Genomic DNA, 8,599 nt, shown 5'->3' with positions numbered 1-8,599 from the left:
CCCTTCCTTCCTTCCTTCCTTCCTTCCTTCCTTCCTTCCTTCCTTCCTTTCCTATGTTTATTCTATCTGATTGGATAATTCCTATTGATCTATCTTCAAGTTCATGGGCTTATCCTCTGTGATCACAAATCACAATTTTATTGAATCCATCCCATGTTTTCTGTGTGTGTTTTTTTTTTAAATTTCAGATATTGTATCTTTGAATTTTAATATTTCCTTTTGGTTCTGTTTTGCATCTTTTACTTCTCTGATCCTACATTTTCACTTAAAATGGACTTATTTTCTTTAACCTCATTGAGCAGTTTTAGAGCAACTGCCTTAAAGTGCTTGCCTGCTAATTTCCACATTGTGTCATCTTAAATTTCTCTGGTGACTATTTCTTCCCTTGAGAAAGGTCTCATTTTCCTGGTTCTTCCGATGCCAGGCAGTATTAGATCGCATCTTGTGCATTGGGAATGTTTGTTGACGAGGCTGTGGATGTATTACGTTCCTTTTAAGAACATGATGCCTTTGTTTTAGCTGACAATCACTTGGCTAACTCAAACTGAAATCCCGTCTCACTCGTGGGTGTGGTGAAATCCTACGCACTTCTTTGATCTTTGAAGGAGATTGCTTTGAGTTTGCCCCCAGTCTGAGGCAGAATCTTGAAGAATTTGCACCCAGAAGCTAGGGCTTCCCTTCTCTTTCTCTTTTCCAGGATTCCCCCCAGCTTTTGGTGGGTGTGATTATTCAAGTTCTGGTGTTTCGTGCCTCTGGGGAGAAAGGGATTGGGGTTTCTATTGGAGTTCTAACCCTCCCATGCCATGATGCAACATGATTACCTTCTGGCAAGACCTGCAAAAATGTGGAACTTAAATGATATTATTCCCTTATTGAAAATGTCAATCCCCCTCCAAAATCTTTCTGGTTTTGATTTCTATTCAGAGTCTTCTAGAAGTTGTTTTGTGTATTTTTTTTCATGTATGCTGACCTGTAGAAACTTACACTACCATGTCAGAAGTGGAACCACCTTAGCTAAAAACTATATCACCAGGGGCACCTGGGTGGCTCAGTGGTTAAGCATCTGCCTTCAGCTCAGGGCGTGATCCCGACGTTCTGGGATCGAGCCCCACATCAGGCTCCTCCGCTGGGAGCCTGCTTCTTCCTCTCCCACTCCCCCTGCTTGTGTTCCCTCTCTTGCTGGCTGTCTCTGTCAAATAAATAAATAAAATCTTTAAAAAAAAAACTATACCGCCAGACATTACATATTTCTGATGTAAATCAACATGAGAACAGCATTTTTTTTTTTTTTTGCCTTGTACAGTTGTCAGAGTGAAGATAAAGTGGGGGATACGTTCACAGCCGGGGACTTGAGCTGATAAGATGAAGGAGGAGGCTTTATAAAATTAGGCCCAGAGAGGATGCCTGTTTGAGACTGTAAGGAGGGGGCAGATGTGAAAAGAATTTAAGAAGTAACATCAACAGAGTTCAGTGTGCTAAGATTTGGTGAGTCAGAGTGGTGTATGAGAGTGGGTCTCAATGTGTTTTGGGAGGAGTGACTACGTAGATTATAATCAAAGAAATAGAAGGAGCTATTTTTCATGGGAAGGAAGTGGGTATAAGGAGTCCAGTTTTGGAAATTTTGAGTTTGAGAAGCTTGTGGACAACCAAAATGGGTACGTTTATCATATGCAATTTGATGTGTGGGTTTGGACCCTTCGCAAAGAAGTGAAGATTCCAGAGTCATCAGCGCATACGTGGCAGTTGAAGCTCTGGAAGTCAATGGGATGTTTTCTGTGGGCGGTGGCAGCTGCCAGAGCTTTGTGGGGAGGGAAAAGAAGTGACCCAGAAGAAAGCTTCATCTTGTTTAGTGGAGAGCAGCCTGGACTGGTTGGGTATGAGCTGGAGAGCAGGCAGGTCAAGTAATGTACCCACTTTAGAAATCTAGGCACGATAACATCTGAGGTGATATGACACAAAATAAAGAAGGTTCAAGTAGAAATAAATAGACGTGAGACTCCTGGAAAGTTAAAGTGAACAGAACTTTGAAAACACTTGTACATTCCCTTAACATGTGTTACTCTTTGGTCATCAATGAAAACAACCAAAATAAAAACAAGGTTTCCCACAAGTACTTCACGTGCAGCCAGTCCTCACACTACACTGTTCTGATCTAGTGATAGGGAAGGAGACCACAGTCCCCTGATGTTGGCGGAGACTGGGCCAGATAGAGCAATAGCTGAACTTAATGGAGAAGCTAGATTTGAAAACAAAGACCTAGGGAGACACAATAAACCTTCAAAGACCATGTTCAACCCTGGAAAGTCTTAAATTATTCACTCTTTTTATCACTTGCAAGCTCTTTCCTCTGACATTCCACAAGGCTGTTTCTCTCCTCTGAATCCTTCAGAGCCTTGCTTTTATCACTTGCAACATTAAAAATAATCCCTTAGTCTTTGGACCTGTCAGTTATTTATAGACAAATGGCAGAGCTGCCATGCCAAGGCTGTGGGCACTAAGTGCCTGATGACTCCTTTATATTGTGCATTATTCATGTCATAACAAGCCTGGCTTTTCCTGAAGTCCTTCTTCCCTGACTTCTTTTTACATTCTGGAAACTCCCAAACTGAACTCTGGAGGCAAGAATAGTTCTCAACAGACAGCGAGAGGAAAAACAATCTCCTTATCAGGAATAGAGCTATTTTTATTCACAGCAGCTCCAAATAATGCATTTCGATTTTGTTGATGAAATGCCATGGTGCAGGGAGCTGAAGCTGTCTTTGCAATTCAAGAAAATGTGGTGCATCTGTGCCTTAAAATCGGGACATCGATTACATGCCAAGTTGTCTTCTGATGAATAATCAGACTTAGATTTACTTTAAGGTATGTATGTACGTACATGTTATTAAGCACTTACACAAGACTTCCCAGATGGCCAAGCTTTACTTAGGAGATGATCAGGTTTTGATAAGGTCATGAGGTCGGGGCCTTCATGATGGCATTAGTGTCTTCATAAAAAGAGGAAGGGAGAAAGCAGATTTCATCCTTTCCACTGTGTGAGGTGAAGAAGAGAAGGCAGCCATCTGTAAGCCCAGAAGAGAGCCCACCTCCGAAAGGGAATCTGCTGGCTCCCTGATCTTGGACTTCCCATCCTTTGGAACTGTGAGAAATAAATGTATGTTGTTTAAGCCACCCAGTTTATCTTTTTTTTTTTAATAGCAACCTGAGGAAACTAAGACAATGGATAGAGGGGAAAGGTCATAAGACATGGGTTACATAATATATATATATTTTTTAATTTCATCAAGATAGGAAAGAGAAAAAGAGGGAGAGGAGGAAGGGGGTGGGAGGAGGAGAGGGTGGGGAGAGGAACATCCTGCATGACGAGAACATTCTCACGTTGTATCTGTTAGGTGTATTAGTGCAAACTTAGTGCGAGTCAATAAGGCGATATGTACTGAGTCTTACACGTATGTCTGCACTTACGATGTACAACATTTAAATTCAAATTCTCAAAAAAAATCTGAAAGTGAGATGTGGTTCTACTGACCCTGACTGAAGGATGTATTTTAGTTAGTTTTGTCTTGAGCCACAGATGGCTTAAACAAGAGAAATCTATTTTCTCCTAAGTCTGGAGATTAGAAGGTCAAAATCAAGGTTTGAGACCATTTGGTTGAAGTTTTCTCAGTATTTCTTTCCCCCTCCCCCACTGTCCATTTCTGCTTCATATGGGTATCGGATCCTGGGCTCAAAATGATTTACTTCTTCTCCCATTGGAATAAAGGGTTTTTTTTTTGTTTTGTTTTGTTTTTCTTGTACCCTTCCCCAGCTGCAACAGGCCATTGCACATATATCCCAGGCATGATGAACTTTACTCCCCTCCCCCTAGTGGCTTAAGGCATTCCAGTCTAAGACCGTGGGTGATGTTTCATAACTATCGGTTGCCTCTTGCATGTCTGCGTAACTGAGGGGCTCCCTCCAATTTACACTGCCTCCAGTTTTTCCAGGGAACACCTGGTCAGGGCCTGAGCGAGGAGGTTGGATGTGAGTACAAATTTCCCTTGTGTCTGGGGCTGGTGGTTATCCTGAAACTACACATTGAAACACACTCGGCCTTTCATAATTTGTCAAAATTTGAATCCTTTTCTTCAGAGTCACCTACATGGCAGCCACTTACAACTCTTGTGTTCTGTTACAGGTGAGAGAATTTGAGTTCCCCCTTGGGAAAGATTGAACCTGTTTAGAATTCAGGCTACGTGGTTGCCTCGCTACATCAGGTCTCCAATGGGCTCAAGAAAAGTGATTTAAGTGATCAAACCAGCTGCATTGTCGGACGTATCTTCTGTGCAGCTTCCTTCATCCTAGGTGGAAGCAGAATTGCACTCTTTTGGGAGATGAACTACAGCACAAAACTCCAAAATGAAAAAAAGAGCTGGGGGGAATGGTGGGAGGGAAGAAAGTAGCACCTTATCATTCGTAACATACATTCCCATGTCTTCTGTAACTAACCAAATTCTTGTCAAGTTCTCATTGAACTAGGGCTTAAGCCAGCTCCTGCCTCCTTAAGCATTTTGTGTATATAATCTCATTGAGTCATCACATCAATCTTATGACTTGAATGCTACTAGTATACTCATTTCACATAGACTGAGACTTGGACAGTTTATGTTGTTCAAGGTTACCCAACTAGGCTTTGTGTCATCATCAAGCTTATTCCTTTTTACATAAGCCACCCCAAAATATCTGTGGTATAGGCACCGTTGCTTTATCTTACAGGTGAGGGGGTTGGAGTATAGAAACAATGAGTGACTACTGCAAGGTCCTAGAAAAAAACACACGAATGTTGGAAACAATTAGAAAATAGGTGTTTGATTTTGAGTTATGAGTACTCTTCCTCCCACAGAGGTATTGGAAATGGCTTGAAGCTGGATTCATGGAGTATCTTCTCTAAATTTTTCACAGCACTTTGTACAATGCCTGACACGTAATAGAACTTAAACAGATTCCTGTTGAATGAAAAAGAGGAAAGAATAATGAAAGAAAGGGTGCAGAGAAGGAGAGAGAAGGAGAGATATAGAAACAGAAGGAGGATTATAAAGGTGAAAAGAACAGAAGAAAGAAAAGTCCACATTTACACAATATTGTTGAATAAAACATAGAATTTCCTTTTCTGTGCTATTAGGACACGATTTTTAATTTGTGTAAGTCATTTAGTGCAGATGTTGCCTTGCATGTAGCTGATCTGATCACCATGACAAAGGCACTGCCTCATCTATAAATAGAAGGTCAGATTGATTTCACATCCTGCCCTGGTTCTCCCGACTGTTTGATGAGTGTGACGACGAGATCAATGAGTGATTCCATCCACCCCGACTGCAGAGGCTCACCTGCACTCTCTTCTGGAAGATGACAATCAGGCTCATTAAATTCATCACAAAGGAGCTTCAAAGACATGTGTCCTATCAGAGAAATTGAGCCAGAGCCCATTTCCATTGCATCAAGGGGTCCTGTGATATAATCAGCCATCCAGCCCGAGTCTATTGTTAGTAAGATAATTTGGATCTTTCCTTTGCCTGTTTGAGTCAATGTTAGCTGGAACTCACATGGGCAGAGCCGATGTCAGTCAGGGCTCAGGTATTAGAAAACTAGTCAAGTGGACATGTACACGTTTCCACTCTGTTGCTTTGACGTACTGAAGACATCTGGAACTGGGATGCCCAGAACTGACATGGGGTCCTACCATAGAAATTCTTGACCTTGAGCTAATCATTTAATTACCCTCGAGACTGAGGCTTCCCCAGTGCACTAAGAACGTGGTCTCTGCCCTAAGACTGCACTAGTTAAAAGCACACTCAGCAACTCTGCGAGCTTCGGTGATTTCCTTCCCCTCTCTAGAGCTATCTCCTCACCTGTGGGTCAAGACAGTGCTAGCGTGTCCTTCAGAGGCTGTGGCGAGCGCCAGGTGAAGAGGGTGTCCAGTGTACGGTTTCAAGGACCTGTGATGATGGTGAGAAGGCTGGGCAATCTCACGGTGTTGTGGACATTAGATGACACATTCTATAAGGTGATCTTTAAATATTGAGGCAACATCATTATTATTACAGTTAGAAATATTAAGGATGTTCAGTCAAGGTGTCTGATAATACATATTCATTCATTCAATTAGTATTTATCATGAACATATGGAGCAACTGAGTCACCTACAAGACTAAAAGACTTTTGCTGATGGCAGCCGTTGTCATGGTTCACGTACCCCTTAACCTGATAAGACGAATTCCCTCTTTACATAAAGCCGATATCTGAGAGGCTTCACTGCCATACAGGGGATTAGAACACATGTCACTTCTCATACTAGTCTTCAAAGCCAGCATGTTTGTGAGCAAGAAAGGTGAGGTTGGAAGAGCCAAGACAACATTGACATTGCTCTGCTGAGAATCAAGAATTCCCAAACTCTTCCATTTAGTTTGCCCTTCTTCTATGGGAAGTCTCCATTTATTCAAAGATTTCTTTGATGTTCTGTGCTCGTTTTGTACCCTGTAATGGCATAGAAACTTTCACTGTGAAAGCAACATATTTATGGAAAAGCCGGTGAGGGAAACTGAGTCCCATTTAGGGTAGAAATTTTGTCTCTAACCAGAAGCTCAGTGGATCGCCTGACACAAGTGTCATCACCCCCGCAGACGGCGAAATCTGAGGTCCCGAATGGAGTGTGCCGAGGTGGAAAAAGTCCAAGTCATGAGAGGCCCTCTGGGTCATGTTCAACTTTCTCCTGCGGTAATGCAGAGCCAGACAGGATTAAGGAACATAGTGAATTCGAGTGTTAGAAGCGTCACTGTGCTCGAAGCTTAAGGGACTGATCATGTGCTTTAACCTTGTTACGATGCTGAGAGATTTTCAGTATCTATTCCAGAATGTTACGTGGGGCATACACATTGCACCGGTTGGAGGACTGGTTTGCTGAGAGATTTTTACTTGTGGCTGGGTTGACTTGGGAGTGCAGTCAGTAACGCCCGAGCATGGAGGAACCTCTCAAGATCAGAGGCACAGATGCCCTTTCACTGTGAGTGAGACCTTCCATTCCCCAAAGAAAGCAAACTTCCAATGCTAATGCCCCTGGCAGGTGAAGCTGGGTGAATGTGCAGACTCTCTTCCCTCCTCTTCTAATTGTTGCGGGGATAGAGATTGGGATTTCACTGGGGGAATGCAGAACACAAAAGGCAATAATGTGGGAAACTAGTGGATTGTTGAGATGATAAAATCAAATAGTCGGAGTAGATAGAAGGATGTGTATTCATTAATAAGAGATTCAAAAACTGAAGAAGTAGTAATTATTGTTCTTATTTCACTAGAAAAGATTTTTTTAAAAGTATCATTCTTCTGCATGTAGACCATTTGGGTGCAGGTCAACGTAAGAACCTGCCCCTTGAACGTCCAGGGCAGGGAGGATTGCTTCAGTCCCTCAAGGCAGCAGTGGGGGGAGACACATGGAGGGAAGGATGCACAGAGAAGGTGACGGCTAAGCTAAGCTGTGGAAGGATGGGGACCTTAGCCTCTCACGGGATTGGAAGCAGAGACTTGGATCTTTTTTTGAATAGGACTTCTTTCTAAAGAATGAAATGTAAGAAGTGAAATTCAGATTCTTGTGGAATTGGTTTCCTTTATTAATGGCACCTAATGGCCTGTAATTAAGCACAACTTGTTAGCTAAACCAACAATTACCATTTGTTTGAAGTGCAGAGAGAAAAATGAACGCCCTTATTCAGCAGTTTGCCTCACTTTAGCAAGCCCTGGCTGGGTTTCAATATCTCTCTCTCTCCATCTTCCTTTCTCGCTACGTCCCCCACTTCACCCAGACAGACACATAGGCGCACAGACACAGAAGATGAATTCCTTAATTTATGCAGAAATTAGCCATCTCTTTTTTTTAAGCAAGTGGGGGAAAACTTCCCTTCCTTTAAACTTATTTCACAGTTTTCATTACCACTCCACCTTTGCCCCAGCTCTTGATATCAGTATCGAAATGAATTTCAAACAGGAAGAAGGAGGAGGATGGATGGATGGGTTGGTAAAGCAAGTAGCCATGGCTTTGTTAGATGGTAGAACATCTGAGAAGCAGGACCACGTTGACCGTTTTGATTTAGCCCCATTATGAGATAGCTATCCTGTGGGAAATACCTGTTGCTGCTGTAAGATAGGAAGAAATGAGAGAGAGAGAGAGAGAGAGATATTATAACTATGACATGGAGTGTTTTCGGAGACAAACGCATTTGAGTTGAAGGCCTGAATCTGTCACTCATTTATTGTCGGTGTGAGTTTTCAACCTCTTTTTCATTTTCCTTACCTTTAAAATGAGGCTCTAAACTCATACTCATTTATACGTATGCAAGAAAGACTTTATGAGTGTTGAATAAAACAATGTAAAAATTCATAGTATGATGCCTGTCATATAATCAGTGTCCCATATATAATAATAGCTATTCTTTATTGCTACGGACTGAATCGTATGTTCCCAAAGTCATATGTTGAAGTCTTGGTCATCAGTGTGGCTATATTTGGAGACAGGGCCTTTGGGGAGGTAATTGAGGTTAAATGAGGTCATAAGGGTGGAGACCTGATCTTA

Source organism: Ailuropoda melanoleuca, chromosome 4 (genome assembly GCF_002007445.2).
Source record: "Ailuropoda melanoleuca isolate Jingjing chromosome 4, ASM200744v2, whole genome shotgun sequence".
NCBI lineage: Eukaryota > Metazoa > Chordata > Mammalia > Carnivora > Ursidae > Ailuropoda > Ailuropoda melanoleuca.
This window is presented reverse-complemented; position numbering follows the sequence as displayed.